Source organism: Balaenoptera physalus, assembly GCF_965194825.1.
Source record: "Balaenoptera physalus genome assembly, chromosome: 15".
Taxonomy (NCBI): domain Eukaryota; kingdom Metazoa; phylum Chordata; class Mammalia; order Artiodactyla; family Balaenopteridae; genus Balaenoptera; species Balaenoptera physalus.
The window spans coordinates 49698586-49716557 of record NC_138894.1 but is presented as its reverse complement, the minus strand read 5'-3'; the positions used below and the strand labels follow the sequence as shown (position 1 = coordinate 49716557).

Sequence of the window (17972 nt, the reverse complement as noted above, 5' to 3'; positions counted from 1 at the left end):
TTTACTGTCTGGCACTTGACATAAAATGTTTCGCAAACCTCTGGTTTAGTGATCAATCAAAAGAGTAAAAAATGTGACTGAAAATAGTTTCATGAAGAAAAATGGGAAACCAGACAGGAATGGAACAATCAAAGAAATAATAGAAGAAAGTCTCTCAAAACTGAAAAAGGAAACACATCTTCCGTTTGAAAGGACCCTCCAAGTGTATATGAAAAGTGAAATGGAGGAAAATCTATATTATAAAGAGAAAAGCTTACATATTTCCTAGGGTAGGGGAAAGTGGGAGAGGAAAAACAAGAATCAACTGCCATCAAACTTTTCATTAGCAATATCTGATATTGAAAGGTACAATCTTGAATGCTTTCCAGTTGCTGAATTAAATTGTTGTCATCCTAAAGTTTCAACTCATCCTCATATTCATTAAAAATCACAACTAAGTGAAATGAAAAAATTAAAATATTTTCAGACATGCAAGGTCACCTTTTTATATTATTTTATTTTTGTTATTTTTTAAAATTTTCTTTTTATTGGTTTATAACATTACACAAGTTTCACTGTACAGTGTTATATTTCAAATTCTGTATACATTGCAGTGCGCTCACCACCAAAGGTTTAGTTTCTGCCCATCACCATACAGTTGATCCCCTTTACCCATTTTGCCACACCCTCACCCCCCATCCCTGCTGGTAACCATTACTCTGTTTTTTTGTATCTATGTGTTTGTTTTTTGTTTGGCTTGCTCATTTATTTTGTTTTTATATTCCACTTATGAGTGAAATAATGTGGTATTTGTCTTTCTCCATCTGACTTATTTCACTTGGCATAATATTCTCAAAATCCATCCATGTTGTTGCAAATGGCAAGACTTCATTTTGTTTTTTTTAAACTGAGTAGTATTCCATTGTATACATATGCCACATCTTCTTCATCCATTTGTCAGTTGATGGGCACTTTAGTTGTTTCCATATCTTGGCTATTGAAAATAATGCTGCAGTGAACATAGGGGTGCATATACCTTTTAGAATTAGTGCTTTTGAATTTTTTGGATAAACACCCAGAGTGTAATAGTTGGATGGTATGGTAGTTCTATTCTTATTTTTTTGAGGAATCTCCTACTGTTTTCCTTAGTGGCTGCACCAATTACATTCCCATCAACAGTGTATGAGAGTTTTATTTTCTCCATATCCTTGCCAACACTTGTTATTTCTTGCCTTTTTTGGATAATAGCCATTCTAAGGGGCATGAGGTAATGTATCATTGTAGTTTTGATTTGCATTTCTTTAATAATTAGTGATGTTGAACATTCTTTAATGTGCCTATTGGTCATCTGTATGTCTTCTTTGGAAAAATGTTTTCAGATCTTCTGCCCATTTTTTAATTGGGCTGTTTGTTTTTTTGTTGTTAAGTTGTATAAGTTCTTTATATATTAGGAATATCAATACATTATTGGATATATGATTTGCAAATATCTTCTGCCATTCGGTAGGCTGCTTTTTTCATTTTGCTGATGGTTTCCTTTACTGTGTCAAAGCTTTTTAGTTTGATGTAGTACCATTTATTTATCTTTGCTTTTGTTTCCCTTGCCTGAGAAGACATATCTAGAAAGATATTACTAAGACCAATGTCAAAGAGTACTGCCTATATTTTCTTCTAGGAGTTTTATGGTTTCAGGTCTGGCATTCAAGTCCTTAACCATTTTGAGGTGGATTTTGTGTATATTTCTGTGATATAGTGGTCTAGGTTCATTCTTTGACATGTGACTGTCCAGTTTTCCCAAAATCATTTATTGAAAAGATTATCCTTTCTCTACTGTATGTTCTTTGCTCCTTTGTCATATAATTGTCCATATATGTGTGGGTTTATTTGTGGCCTCTCAAATACTGTTCCATTGATCTATATGTCTGTTTTTCTGCCAGTATCATACTGTTTTGATTACTGCTAATACATGATGTTTTGTAATAATTTGAAATCAGGGAGCATGATACCTCCAGCTTTGTTCTTTTTTCTCAGAATTATTTTGGCTACTTGGGGTCTTATGTGGTTCCATATTAATTTCAGGATTTCTTTGCTCTATTTCTGTGAAAAATGTTATTCATATTTTGATAGGGAGTATACTGAATCTGAAGATTGCTTTAGGTAATATGTACATTTTAACAATGTTAATTCTTCCAATTCATGATCATGGAATATCTTTCCATTTTTTTGTGTCATCTTCAATTTATTTCAACAATGTCTTATAGTTTGCAGTGTATAGATCTTTTACCTCCTTGGTTAAATTTATTACTAGGTATTTTATTCTTTTGTTGTGATTGTAATTGGGATTGTTCTCTTAATTTCTCTTTCTGCTAGTTCATTATTAGCATATAGAAATGCAACAGATTTTTGTACATTGATTTTGCACCCTGAAGCTTCACTACATTTGTTCATTATTTCTAAAAGTTTTTTGGTAGCATCTTTAGGGTTTTTATAAATAAAATTATGTCATCCATAAATAGTGGCAGTTTTAATTCTTCTTTTCCAATTTGAATGCATTTTATTTCTTTTTCTTTCCTCATTGCTCTGGCTAGGGCTTCCAATAGTATGTTGAGTAAGAGTGGCCAGAGTGGGCATCCTTGTAAACCTTTAGCTAGATTCACTAAACAATGAGAGACGTCTCATAAATAAAATAAGAAACAAAAGAGGAGACATAGCAATGGATACTACAGAAATACAAAGGATTATAAGAGAATATTATGAACAGCTATATGCCAACAAATTGGACAACCTAGAAGAAATGGATAAATTCTTAGAATCATACAACCTTCCAGGACTGAATCATGAAGAAATAGAAAATTTGAATAGGCCAATAACTAGTAAGGAGATTGAAACAGTAATCAAAAGCTCCCAAAAAACAAAAGTCTAGATGGCTTCACTGGAGAATTCTACCAAACATTCAATACCTATCTTTCTCAAACTATTCTTTGAATTCCAGAGAATTCAAGAGCAGGGAACACTTCCAAACTCATTTTATGAGGCCAGCATTACTCTGATACCAAAACCAGACAAGGACACTACCCAGAGAAGAAAATTATAGGCCAATACCTCTGATGAACATAGATGCAAAAATCCTCAACAAAATGTTAGCAAACCAAATACAACGATACTTTAAAAAGATCATACACCATGATCAAGTGGAATTTATTCGAGAGATGCAAGGATGATTCAACATCCACAAATCAATTAACATGATACACTATATTAACAAAATAAAAGATTAAATGTATATGATCATTTCGCTAGATGCAGAAAAAGCATTTGACAAGATTCAAGACCCATTTATGATAAAAACTCTCAATAAAATTGGTATAGAAAGAATGTACCTTAACATGATAAAGGCCATATGTGACAAATCCACAGCTAACGTCATACTCAATGGTGAAAAACTGAAAGCCATCTCTCCAACACCTTTTGTATACTCTGGGATACAAACCAAGGAAGAAGGCATAATAGAAAAGCAGCTAAAAACACCACATAGGAGAACAGTGAGAAGAGAGTTACCCAAGGATAATAGGCTTAGGCTACATGAGCCCAGAATTGGCAGAGGATAGAGGATTCAGGAAGAGAAGTCTCTGCATGGGAAAATAATATTCTATAGAAAAATTTGTACAATTGAGAGCTTGGAAAAAATTGAGAATATGCTAAAATCTATTAGGGAAGTGTAAAAGAAGAAAAATTTATTTGAACTTGACACGGCTCATTTTTCATTGAGTAAGAGTATTTGAGCCATAAATAAATCAATGTAATCATAGCACATGGCTTCCATGGCAAGGAAAAATATTTATAGTGCCAATATAATTTGAAATTGTTTATTTATTTTGTAACTTTCATATTCAGACATTAGTAAATCACAGAAGAATGAACTAGAGCTATAAAACAAAATAGAGTTCTCTATAAAGTTCTCTGTGGAAAGATTAATGAAATGAGTTGAATGTAAACCAGACTACTAGAACTAAAATAGAATGAGGAAGACGTAGGAGTTTCACTCAAATTCCTCAAAGAAAGAAGAGGTGGTTTCATTCTTAATATCTGAGTGGTTCAGAGAAGGGATATGAAAAGGCTGGGAGGCGAGGCATGTTCAAGGTTACATCATCAATATCCATAACTTTGTGAATACTTTAGAGACAATAACCTCCTGCTTTCAAGTGCAGTAACTTGAAAAGGAGAATCATCTTACTGAAGTTGCTCAAAATGAACTTTTAAAAGGACATTTTAGCATGGCAATAGCAACAAGAGCTTTGATTGATTGACTGATTACTATGTTTGAAGCGTATAGTGATTTCTTTTTCAATTTCAATTTTCCCTCACAATGACCCTATAAAATGAGTATTACTATTTTAATTTCATATGTGGATGAAACTAAAGCTTGGAGAGCAATACTTTATCCAAGATTACACAGTTAACAACAAACAGAGTCAAGATGCAAACCTAGGTTTTTGTGATTCCTGAGATACTGAATATACGAACGGAAAATGGCTAGACCATAAACGAACATATGCCAATAGAACTCGGACCCGCACCCTCTGCAGCAATCATACCAGAATGGTCAAGACTAGGTCATTGCCAGCTTCCCTATTTTTCCCACTTCCACTTTTGTCCAACTTAGGACCAACCAGAGAAAGTAAAATAAGCTCCCCAACCCAATTACATAGCATATCCCACTTCTAGCTAGCCCACCTCCCTCTTCCCCATGCCAACAACCTCTAATCAGAGCCTACCTGAAGTCTTCTCTTTTTTACTATAAATCTTTTCCACTACCCTGCCTAACTTTGAGTCTTTGCCAAAACAATTGATGGTAGTTGAATCCTTTGCTATAGCAAGCTCTGAATAAATATCCTTTGTCCTCATTTGGGTGGGTTTTGTTTATTTCCACATACCAAATGCTATAATTTCAGTTGCTATACAGTAACATTTAGACTTCCAACGCAACAACTAGTTGCTAGTATTCTTAAAACTTGCTTTTGAAAGGCAAAATTTTCTAGGCAAAGATAAAAATGGAAAACATTTACAGGAGCTCCTCACCTTAGATAATTTGGGGTGGTAAATGATGGTAAAATAAAAACTGCAAACTGTTGTTCTAACCCTTAAATAGACTTGTGTTCTGAACTCATAGTTGGAGGAAAAGATCCAGGGCCAAATGACCTTTTATACTGTATTGCTTGGTTCCATTCTACAGCTGGTATTGTTACAGATCAAAACAACCAGCAGTGCCCAGATGTAAGCTGCAGATGGTGTGTTAAAGCAAAGTGTTTTCTGGCTGTCTGATGGCTTTCCCTCCGCAAATGGAATGAAACACAGCAGGGACCAGAAGTAAGTACCTAAATATTTCCAATTACAGCAAGGTGTATTGGCAAATAAAAAAGTTGAGGGGAAATGTTTAAAATAGTATCAATGTATGAGGTATGACTCAGACAAACTAGGAGAGATTCTACAGCCATCATTTCCAAGTACTTTGACTTCAGCATAGGATACCTTAAGCCACTCAGCACTTGATCTATTTCCAGAGGCCACCAGTATTTATTTCTCAACTGTTGTTTCTGGGAAAATCAGTTTCTCCAGAGCTTATGAAGTGTTCTCCAAAAAGTAGAGGGTAGTCTCTTTTCAAATGAAATGTGAACAACTGGGTTATACAACATTGTACAAGTTTCTTTCTCATACTACTTCCATAAGCTTTAAATATATAGGAGGCTATGACCTAAAAATGTTTCTAAATATTTTCACAGTTCATTTCATGGGAGTAGTGTTCAAAGAAACATAATTGAACTGATATGATCTTCCTCAGAAGCCATCTTAAAGCTTTAAATGCATTTCTATATTCCATTGCAGTGAAGATATTACAGAATGCTGAGTCTGAGAAAGAGCCAATGAATTAACTTCAGAATTTTTGAACTAGGATAAGGTGAAAGAAGGAAAGCTCTTATATGACAGTATAGAACAGTGATTAAAGGCTGAGGACATGGTACCAGCCTGCTAGGTTTGAATTGCTGGATTTGCTGCTTTGTGGCTTTAGGCATATTATTAATTACATTATGCCTTAGTTTCTTCTTCTATTGAAAGTTATTGAGAGGACTGAATAAGTTAGCATATGTAAAGTGCTAAGAATGTTACCTAGTTCATACTTTTCATTATCATTGCCATAATTTATTTACCATTCTCTAGGAAATTTGAGCAGTAGACCTTGGACTATTCTGGCCACACCCTTTCCTCTGAGTTTACTGTAAACAAGTTAATTTTTGATGCTATGAAAAATTGGGGTCAGAAAATTTTTTTTTAAATCTCAATGTGTTCTGTTTGGGGAAGGCTGTCAAAGGAGGTAGGGGCTCATATGCAAGTCATACATTTCAATCCCTTAGCATTCTTACTCCCAAAAAAGAGACAGCTTAAATCCTCTGCCAAATGAACACCCACTACATTATACCTCCCTCCTCAAGATGTTTTTCTTCTATAGACCTATGCTGAAAACTGCAGCAAGGTGCAAGTTGCTCTGAGGGTCACCTCCCTGGGGTAACTCTGACACCATTTGAAGCATACAGAGCCTCTAGGAAGTCTAGGGGGTTCATTTCCCTACTGCTGTGTTTACAAGCAGGTCCCTCCCTCAACTGAAGAGTGACTCAATTTTCTATTGAAAGACTATCTTGATTTATAGATGTCTAATGAAATGACTATATTTTAAATCTGCAAAATATTTCAAATATAATATTCTATTTTCCCCCCAAAGTTCTTCCTTCACACCAGTACTGCATCAGGATAGATATCACTTCCCAAAATTGAGAGGTCTTTTGTCTAGCACTCTATTTAAATCAGCACCGATTTCACAATCTGGCTTAGTTCCAATTTTAGTTAATAGTATTAGAACTAATGAGCAACATTTGGATTACATGTTTGTACTGTACTATAAAAATTCTCATTCTCCTAATGTATTGTAAGCTATTTTTGTGGCTATTTGGTTTTTAAATACCTTCTTCACTGGAAGGTAATACATTATAGTTATTAGCTTGTTGCTGTGTCAGGGTACAGAGACTAATAAACCTTGAAGGATTTAGAAAGCTACAGTTTCTGAAGTTCTTTCATCAGGTTTCTTTGGCAGGTTAAATCACTTATTCTTATTAATATCAGAGAGCAGTTCATCCCAATAGTGAAAGGTCACCCTAAGTGTCTCTGTAAATAATTACATAATTCTAAAATCTTGCAGTTGAAATACCCATTTTTAATCAGCCTACTCACTTCTAAGAACATATGAAGGCAATAAAATAATTTCAAAGGTGATATTTTTAATATAATCTGCAGCTTAATCATTGCTCATGAGAGGAAATGGTCAGTAACCACATGTAAAACCATTTTTAAACTAGTAACTTAATGTACTAAACTCACATCTTTTTCATCCTTTTTTTCTTGTCAATTCTATTTTCTAAAGAAGATGTGGTGAGAGTTATAAAGTGTCTCATAAATGGTTATGTGTAAAATGTGCATTTTTACTTAAATTTTAACAAACAATAAAGTTAACCCTCACTGAAGAGTCAACTACTAAGTTTATCTAACTCCCCTACCTTGGTTTGTGGGTACTATACTTCCTTTTCCATAGTTCATAAACTTAATAAACCTAAACAGTTGAAAAACAATAATTCATGCTTCTTTATATCATAACCATATGATATTAGCAGGGTTATAACTTCATCCACAACTATAATTTTGTTTTTGTTTCTTTGGCTTAGGGGCAAAAAAGCCAAAAACAAGAAAACAAAAAGAACACACATAAGCACACAGCACATTGCAGGAGTGTAATAATTTAGAAAATAATATCCATTTGCAAACTACAAATACAAATATTTCTCTATAAATCTATTTAAATTATTCAAGAAAAAATTTTAGGTATTTTTAGTCATTTCACTCTTTATTAGAAACTACTCTGAGGGCAAATAAAATAAATAAAATGAGATGTTATACATATCCCATTTAGTTCTCTGTAACAATATGACAGGGAAGAAGATAGAATAAACAAGCAAATTTATGTTTGCATTATCCCAGTCTCCACTAATATACATAGGCTGATCTTCATTAGCAGAAAAAAAAAAACCCAAATTTCAGCACTATAAAAACTAGAATCCATGTTCTGCTGAGAACCACAACAGACAGGATTCTTGCCTTCACCTTAAAAGATCAACCTAATCAGATTTGTCTTATGTCTCCTCTTGATTTTTTCTCTTTTTTACTATTACTCTTCTTCGAATTCCCACTTGATTTGGCAAATTTCTCTAGGTCTCAATATTCATGTTTATTTTCCTCCCACCCTTGGGCATTCTCCTCATATGCTAATGCATTTACCTAAAATTGTACTTTTCTTCACTGTAAAAAGGTCTGAGCTCACATGAAAAATGTTTAAAATAAAAGGCTGTAATTAATGAGCATATTATTAAATTAATTTTTAAATGCAGTATAATGATCTTAGGGATTCAAGCCTTATGAGAGGTGTTTGACCTCAGATCTAAAAAAAAAGCTTGAAAAAGACTTCTAGAAGGATAGACTACTTGGTTTGTAGTTAACAAATAATTTTACATTATACCTCAGAGGAATATGTATGGGAAAAACATAAAAAAGTTTATGTTACCAAGACCTTTACAGGGCTGAAAAATGCATCTATAACCTAAAATATTAATTTAATACACTCTGAACAATTGGATAGTAGCATAAATACAGAGAAGATTCCTGAAATTTTGAATAACCAGCTGTATAAACTTCCTTATAGCAAGCTCATTACTACTGGATTAACTTGCATGTCTGAGAAAGGAATTTATACAATAGACAATTTTTAAAAACTTTTTTTCAGAATTCAGCTCAAAATGTATTGATTATAGCATACTCTTAAATAATGAATACAATCATAGTGGCATAATATTATCATAGCACTTCATTCATGACTGTAGAGTTTACATTCAGAAGTACCTAGAAAAAATTCTGCAGGATTCTGCACAAATTTTGATAAAACTAGGTATAAATCAGTACCACAGCAGCTTCTATTGATAACAATTCAAAGTAATAGCAAATGAAACCTAGGATCTCAAACTCACAGCATAGTACAGCACCTAGAAACCATGTTAAATTAAAGCATATAAGTCACATTCTCTCATTTAGTAGGATAATTCACATTCTCCTTCTAAATGAGAACTCTTGTTCACACATACCTGAGTGTTACCATCTCTGACCACCCATGCTACAATTTAAAAATAATGACTTGGTCTTCACTGCGAAGTCTGCAAGGGCTAATCCAGTTTTATGATGTAATGAGTCATCTAGAATAAATGCCAATCTCATTTTTTCCAACATTTGCTTTGGCAAGATAGTAGAGACAATAAGGCACTTCTCCGAAAAATTCTGAGGCCAAAAAGAAAACCAAAGTTTTTTTGTTTTGTTTTGTTTTGTTTTAATTTGGCCGTGCTGCGTGGCTTGCAGGATCGTAGCTCCCCAACCAGGGATAGAACCCAGACTCCGGCAGTGAGAGCGCCGAGTCCTAACCACTGGACTGCCAGGGAATTCCCAAAGAAAACCAGAGTTAAAGGACAATAAATGTGTCATCTTCGTAGTCACCTCAGAAATTATTTGCAAAACAAGTATAAGCTTCATGAAATCCTTAAAATAGGACACAATACACAGAAAACCGTCTTATACCGACAGAGCAAGGCCAAAGATAATCTGAGTAGGTAAAAAAGCTACCTTGTGCTACTATGTCCTAGTCACATACTATGAAACACCCAGGGACTGATATTTAAGTCAAGACCAAAGTGAGAACCCATTAACCCTTTACAAAGCCTTCATTTGTTTTTCTTTGTCTTTCAAATTTGACCTTGGAAAGACACAAATATTAGGTGACAAACTACCAAGTATAAAAATAATAAAGGACTGAAATCTAAATAGTTAATTTGACTGATAAGGTCCACTGCTTGTTGCTTATTTATCTCTTCTATTCTAATTAATAGAAGAGATAAATAAGCAAATAGGGCTACTGTATCATGATTGGTCTTAACTGAAACTGTGTAAAGATCAAATAGAAGGTTAAAATTACACGGACTGGAGAGGTATCAGTTTGGAATAAGAAGAGACATATTTGCTAAGTTCTAAGACATATTTTTTTCACATTTACTTGTTTGCTTATTCACTCAGTGAAAGTCTATTGAACATCTAATATGTGCCTCTTTTAAGCTCTGAAGATATAGTAGTGAACAAAACAGCCAAAAATAGCTATCTTCTTGGAACTTACATTCTGGTTGGGGGCTCTAACTGTACTTGATATTTGGTCTTGGATATCTAATGGGCATATCAAACTTGACAAGTCCAAATAATTCTCAATCCCTTTCCCCTTCAAATGTATTTCTCCTCCAGTCTTTCCTATCTCAGTAAATGGCATGTCCATTCACCCTGTTGCTTATGCCAAAAACTACGGTTACTCTTGTTTTCTCTCATTCCTTTATTCTACACTTACAATCTATCCATCATCAAATGCTGCTGGTTCTACCTTCCGAATTTATTCCAAATGTGACTGTTTTTCAACACCTGCTACCACCCTGGTCCATCATTTCTCAATTATACTGCCATAATAAGTTTTCTAACTTTCCTTATTCTGTAAGAGGAAGCAGGGGAGAGGGGGAGAAAGAGAGAAAAAGAGATACTACAAAATAGAACAAATAGAGAAAGACTGTTTCTAGTTGTTTACCTAAGGTATCCAGGAATTAGGTTGAAGCAGATAAATATATACATATATATGTGCATATATATACACATTTTAATATAGTCTTACAAGCTTGATTTTTAATTGTGTAATATTTTAGTAATAATAAAGCACGATTAAATTGAAATGCAACCACTAAACATAAAATTTTAAAAGTACTTTTCCAATCCACATCCATTGGAAAGTTCTTAAAACACTGGCAACCTGGTAGCAAAGAATATTTCCAGTGCTCAGACTTTGGTCTTAATATATCATTTTCCTATAAAATGAACCAAAGTTCCTTAAAAATGGCAGGAACTGTATAATGTCTGCATGGAAAAACAAGTTTTGCCTTAGATAGCAAAAAAAAAAAATCTCAAACTCACTGCTAGAGTCATGCCAAAGGACTCAGTAGTAACTGATGAATCTCACACTGGGTGAAGATAGAAAAATTTGAGCATCAAAAATAAGATAATTTAAATACCTAAAATACATTTAAATACACCAGTTCATCATGATGCTAAAAAAAATGTTAATTGCTCATCATTTGAAGATGCTGGTAAATGGACTCATTATGTTGTGAAATAAATGTAAAAAATTAAATATGTATCCTACTGTTTTCTGCCATAACTGTTGTGGGGTTTTTTTTGGGTTTTTTTGGCTAATGACATAGCACATGAGAAGTTTATTTTTAAGGGAGAATTTCAGATAATAAAATAATATGATAGATGTACTATCATTTTATATACTTTAATGAATTAATTAATCTAGATATTGATCAACAACTACTGTTAACATCAGAAAACAAGAAAAACAGGTATTATGTGCTTCATTTTAGATAAACACACACTATGAAATAGCATTGCTACAAAAAGAGAAATGAATAAATCTAATCACATCAAGCCTCCAGTTCTAATGAAGAGAAAAATATATATGAGTGTTGGTTTGCAAACTTGGGAATTTACCAGGTGAAATCTGAAACTGGCCCCTATACATGGAAGGCAAGAAGAGATCCAAGAAAGAGGCAGACCACTCCAGATTGGTAGGTGGCACGTTTAATAAGCAAGGGGACTTAATTACCAGGTTTGTTTTGGGCAGCTTCAAGACAAGTAGATCTTCACACCTGCCCACCAGAATCTTAAAAGTTGACATAGAGGCTTTAACTGGGTTCAGTCATGTACACTGTCCAGATGGTCTCAACAGCACATTACTCCCTCAAGGTTGCATCCTTGAAAACAGCTCCAGCTGTGGGAACAGTGGGTGGAACATATATTCCAAGGACAGAGGAGGGGGTGAGGAGCTTCTGACTGCCCAGGCCCAACTCACAGGTCAACGGCTGGTCATGACCTCTCAATAACTCCTCCAACAAAGAAAAAAGAACATGTTAAAGGGACACACGAGGGGTGCAACCAGCAAAAGCTGAACTGTAGGAAACTGCTGAACAAAGAATTTTGTTTCTGATTCAACAGATATGTTGCAAGTAATCTTTTTATTTTTAGTTTTGGTATAAATTTATTTATTTATTTTTGTCTGTGTTGGGTCTTTGTTGCTGCGCACAGGCTTTCTTTTTAGTTGCAGCAAGCAGGGGCTACTCTCCATTGTGATGCATGGGCTTCTCATTGCGGTGGCCTCCCCTGTTGTGGAGCACAGGCTCTAGGCGCGTGGGTTTCAGTAGTTGTGGTTCAAGAGCTCTAGAGCGCAGGCTCAGTAGCTGTGGCACATGGGCTTAGTTGCTCCACGGCATGTGGGATCTTCCCGGACCAGGGCTCGAACCCGTGTGCCCTGCATTGGCAGGCGGATTCTCAACCACTGCACCCGGGAAGCCCTAAAAATGAGACAGATGGAGAGAAACAGAAACCATGCCCTCTAAGTTACAAGGCCCATAAGGTAGAAACAAAATGATACATCAAGAATACCAAGCTTGTTTTGCAGAGGACCAGAGAAACCACAGACAAGAAAACAACTTGCTGACAGACCCTGACTAAGCATCACACAGGTTCAGGCACATTGAAGGACTAGAATGACATAGTAAACTTTAGACCTCAAATGACTAAAATCTACCACATGTTACATAATGAACCCTGCACATACAACCCACGATGAGGTTTGAAGAACAGTCACACCTGCACAGAGAACTCTAGAAACTTACAATTTGCTTTCCACCAATCATTTCCTGGCCCCCTCCCCCTCTTGCTCCCTGCTTCCACTATAAATACCCCAGTCAACAGCCTATCCAGCAGACAGCTGAGCTTTGCCTCTTGTCTCCTTGCTTGGCCGCCCTGCAATAAAGCCTTTTCTTTCTGGAAAAGACTATTGCCTCAGTATTTGGTCTTTCCACTGTGCAGTGGGCAACAAGCCACTTGCTCTGTTACAAAATCTTTTATATTAAAAGGGAATTAAGAGATATGTCAAATAATTGAAATGTTTAGAATTTAGTTGGTTCCTGATTTTTAAAACAACATATAAAAATAATTCTGGCATTTGTGAGAAAGTTGGAAAAATTTAAACAATGATTGGATCTTTCCTGATATTAAGCATTTATTGTTAAATTTTTGGAATAATAATGATATCATGGGTATCTTTAAAAAGAAAACTATTAACTTTCAGAGAAACATACTGATATATTTGCAGATGGAATAATACATCTTATATCTGCTCCAGAAATGATAAGATAAAGGGAAGTATGTAGGAGTATATAACACAAGATGGGCCAGGTATTGATAATTGTTGATGATGGGTCATGGTGAAGTACTTTATTATGCTCTTCTATTTCTATATATGGTGAAAGTTTTATACAATAAATAATTTAAAATACATATGCAAAGCAACATGATATAAATATATATAAGTAAAGTTTTTGAGACAAGAAAACATAACTGTGTTCCTTTCACTGTCGTGTCATTTGCTAAGTGTTTTGAATCATTTAAAATCGGATAAAAATGTCATATTTGAGGCTTCATGCTTTTAGTGTATATTTTTTTGGTAGAGGTGTTTTCACAGCCGCAGAATTTATATTTTCTGGCAAAACTTCTCATGTGTCAGTACTTTTAATATTGTATACATCAAATTATAGTAAAAAGACAACTATAAACAAGATGCAGTTCCTCTACTTTAATTAACCACACACCTCTATTATAGTAAGCCAAAATTATATTCCACCATCAAGTGGGGTTCTTTCATTACATCATTTTGTGATGGATCATTAAAAATATCTTGAAAACCAATAGCTTCATCATTACCCCTCAACGTATTCAGTGAAAGATCTGAGCTAGGAAAAAATGGAAGATTCTGAACATGCTCCACTGCACTGAATTCCATTTGTAATTCTATTAGAGCAAATAGACCCTGGATGTTTCTTAATGTGGATGAATTCATTTTATTTCCATTGAGCATTTTATTTTGGTATACTAGTCAGCTGGGGCTGCCATAACAAAATACCAACAACTAGGTGGCCTAAACAATAGACATTTATTTTCCCACATTCTGAAGGTTGAGATCAAGATGCTGGCAGGGTTGGTTTCTCCTAAGGTCTCTGTCCTTGGCTCACAGAGAGCTGCCTTCTCATTGTGTCCTCACTTGGCCTTTGTGTAAATCTCTGGTGTCTCTTCCTCTTCTTCTAAGGATATCAGTCATTGGATTAGGGTCCTTATGACTTCATTTAATCTTAAGTACCTTCTTAAAGGCCCTATCTCCAAATACAGTCACCTTGGGAGTTAGGGCTTCAAAATATGAATTTGGGTAATACTGTTCAGTACATAACAAGCTGAAAAGTTTTTTTCTAATAATTCAAGAGGATGACTGGGCAAAAGTTAATTTTTCACGTAAGAAAAATAGTTTGAAAGAAGATCATGACTTTCAAAAGGTCCACTTGCTGAAAGTTCAGTAACTGGAACACTATCCATTAGCTGAGATCCAAGTCCTCTGGCATTCACGTCCAGCCTGCTCTGCACACAGCCACTCAGCCCCCTGATGTCAGCCAGCCCCTCACTTCTAATTCTGGGAGTTAATTCCTCACATCTGCTGGCACATGCTTTTTTTTTTTTTTTTTAATATGCACAGATTTGTGTGGTCAAAAAGATTTAAAAGTTACAGATAGCAAATAAACATACGAAAAGATGCTTCACATCATATAGCATTAGGGAAATGCAAATTAAAACAACGAGATACCATTACACACCTATCAGAATGGCTAAAACCCAGAACTGACAACGCCAGATGCTGATGAAGTATGGAGCATCAGGAATTCTTATTTATTTCCGGTAGAAGTGCAAAATGGTACAGTCACCTTGGAAGACAGTTTGGTGGCTTCTTACAAAACTAAACATACTCTTACCATACAACCCAGCAAATGCACTCCTTGGTATTTACCCAAAGGGGTTGAAAATGTATATCCACACAAAAACCTGCACATGGATGTTTACTGCAGCTTTGCTCATAAACACCAAAACCTGGAAGTGACCAAGATGCCCATCAGCAGGAGAATGGATAAATAAACTGTGGTGCATCCAGGCAACAAAATATTATTTAGCACTAAAAACAAATAGCTATCAAACCATTAAAAGACATGGAGTAAACTTAAACGCATATTACTAAGTGAAAGAAGCCAATCAGAAAAAGTTACGCAGTGGACTCCTCTGGTGGTACAGCGGTTAAGAATCGTCCTGTCAATGCAGGGGACACGGGTTCAATCCCTGCTCCAGGAAGATCCCACATGCTGCGGAGCAACTAAGCCCTTGCTCCACAAGTACCGAGCCCGTGCTCTAGAGCCCGCGAGCCACAACTACTGAAGCCCGCGCACCTAGACCCCGTGCTCTGCAACAAGAGAAGCCACCACAATGAGAAGCCCGTGCACCGCAACAAAGAGTAGTCCCTGCTCGCTGCAACTAGAGAAAAAGCCAGCGCGCAGCAACAGACCCAAAGCAGCCTAAATAAATAAATACATAAATAAATAAATTTAATTAAAAAAAGAAAAAGTTACGTACTGTATGATTCTAACTATATGATATTCAGAAAAGAGACAAACTATGGATATGTTCAGTAGTTGCTTAGAGGGAAAGGAGACATGAATAGGTGAAGCACAGAGGATTTTTAGGGCAGTGCAAATACTCTGTATGATGCCATAATGATGTATACATTTCATTATACATTTGCCAAAATCCATAGAATGCACAACACCAAGAGTGAATCTTAATGTAAACTATGGACTTTAGGTAACTATGATATATCAATGTGGGTACATCAATTATAACAAATGTGCCATTCTGGTGAGGGGTGTTGATAATGGGGGAAGTTACGCATGCCTGGGGACAAGGCATATGGGAAATCTCCATACTTTCTGCTCGATTTTGCAGTGAACATAAAGCTGTTCTAAAAAACAAAGTCTATTTTTAAAAAATAATAAAATTTTAAAAGTTTTAAAAATTTGAATCCCACCCCTTTTACTTACTGTGTGATTTTGAACAAATTAATTAGTATCTTTGTAGTCCAGTATACCTATCTGGAAAATGGAATAATAAAAGTATTTGCTTTTCAGAATGATTAAGGATAATTTTAAATGAAAAAATAAGGATTTTACAAAATGCTTTCAGATACTGATTTGTACTAAATTGATTGGAGGCTTTCAGCTGGGACATAAGTGAAAAACAGTGCAAATAGGAGGCCATTTATTCCTTTATACTACTTCTATAAGGGGAATCATAGAAATACTTCTTTCTAATGATTATTTTATAGATTCTTGAGATCTAGATATAAGATTTATGTCTATAATAATCTTGCTTAATTAAAAAATAATCACTGTTTTCAAGAAGCAATATATATTCATGGTACAAATTTTAAACTTAACTAAATCATACATGGTGAAAAGAAATTCCCCCTACTCCCTTCTTCATCATATATATATATATATATATATATATATATATATATATATATATATGTATATTCTATATAGATGACCTAGTTTTATTAGTAAGAACTCTGGTAAAATTTTTTTACTTAAAAATAAAAGATTTGCCAGAGCAATGTATTACTTCCTTTACATACCTTTCCCTTAATTTTCAAAACATCATTTCTAATAAACTCATATTCCCACTGTGTAAAGAAACCGATATTTAAAGTGATTAAGGAGTTGCTCAGAACTGTGAGTTAGGATTTATTCCATATCTATGTGATTGTGATGCCAAAACCAAAGGCTTTTAATTTGACTATTCAGCTTTATTAATGCTGAGTCCCTGAGTAAAGATTTAATTTATTCTCTTACCTAAAATAACATTTTCTAATTTTTAAGAAGTTTTACTTTGATTTTCTTTGTTCCCTATACCCATCTTTCTCCCTTGCCACCTCCCTAAACCTCCTAAGAATTGTCATTTTCTAGGATTTCAGGATGAGACTCTGTACAATCACATTTTTCACTTTTTCTAACTTTAGAAATGTGGTAATCAATGACAAGTTTAGACAGCTTTTTTTCAGATTCAATTTTGGTCATATACAAGACTCATTCAGCCTTCTCAGGTCCTTTCATGAACAGTCTCAGAAGTAAGGCACCTTAGGTTTGATGTATTTCAAGTCTCATAAAACGCGCTGTTCACTTTCAAGTATGTTCATTCATAGCCATTCTCTTTCTTTACCTCAAAGTCAAGAGAGGTATTCCTATAAAAGAATTTCGAACCTACCACTGTTAATTCCGTATGAATACTGCAAGGAGATGATAGAAATATCCAAAGGAAGCACCATTTTAGCACCGGGCTAAAACAAAATAAAATGTCAAGTCATATTTGTCTCCCTCTTTTCTTCCATCTATTTATTATTAAGCACAGATACTAAAAAAAAACCCAAAAAATCCTAAGAGCTAATATGTGATTTCAGAGCTTTCTGTCTTTCAAATAACTTACGATAACTGGTGTGTCCATAAGACAGTGCGATATGATGGAAAGCATAGTAGCTGGATGAGCTCCAGTTCTTACTAACGGATGATCCTAGGCATCCATTCACTAGTCTTCAGCTTCAGCTTCCATAAAACCATTCTAATATCTACTGGGGCTATTTAGAAGCTTCAGTGGTATGTATTAAATGTTTTATAAACTGTAAAACACGTAAAGTGGAGGATATATTATCTCTGAAAAAGGTATGTTTTTTGGTAAGAGAGTTTTGCCACAAAACCTCATTCCTTTTTCACTGCACTTAAGAATCCATACAAATATTTAAAATTAGTTTCAAATTTGGCATATGAATTTTATCC

At 34.8% G+C, this 17972-nt stretch overlaps 1 long non-coding RNA gene and 1 pseudogene across 3 annotated transcripts in view; both read right to left on the bottom strand.

Moving 5' to 3' along the window:
* Nucleotides 1-17972, bottom strand: part of LOC309643550 — an 813743-nt gene that overhangs the window by 523631 nt on the left and 272140 nt on the right. The gene's annotated exons all lie outside the window — the stretch shown is intronic.
* LOC309643547 (proteasome maturation protein pseudogene) lies at nucleotides 163-15640 on the bottom strand (annotated as a pseudogene). Its single transcript has one exon. The product of its transcript is annotated as a proteasome maturation protein pseudogene (transcript).